This window comes from Egretta garzetta, unplaced genomic scaffold, assembly GCF_000687185.1.
Source record: "Egretta garzetta isolate BGI_Z169 unplaced genomic scaffold, ASM68718v1 scaffold7, whole genome shotgun sequence".
In the NCBI taxonomy this organism is placed as follows: Eukaryota; Metazoa; Chordata; class Aves; order Pelecaniformes; family Ardeidae; genus Egretta; species Egretta garzetta.
In genome coordinates, this window is record NW_009260350.1 from 3,605,684 (window position 1) to 3,606,151 (window position 468).

Here is a 468-nt window from a genome sequence, read left to right on the forward strand (position 1 = left end):
GGAGGCCACGGGGTTGCGGCCACGCTGCTTTGAAGAGAAAGAGGAAGGCAGAGCTGGGCTGCAGATGAGAGGAGTCTGAGCCACCCTTAGCTGGCCAGCACAGCCGCAGCCTGGGAACGCGGCTCTCCCAGTGCTGCTGGCAGCCACGAGTGCCCAGAGGGGCTGGGGACCACCAAGCTGCCAGCACAGGATGGCCCCAAACCCCTGAGCAACCTTGCAGAGGGCAGCAGGAGCCACACAACCCCGACACAAGACACAGCAGCTGCTCCTTGCTCTGTATTTAATAGACGGACGCATGTGATGCTGCAGCCCAGCAGCCGCTGCAGGGCTCACAGTGAGTCCCTGGCCACCGCGGCACACCCATGGTCGGTCAAACCAGCCCTGCGCGCAGTCTCTGCAGCTGGCTCGTGCCGTCCTTTCTTATAAGTTAGTATAAATAAAGCACCCAACCCCCCCTGCCCTCCCATC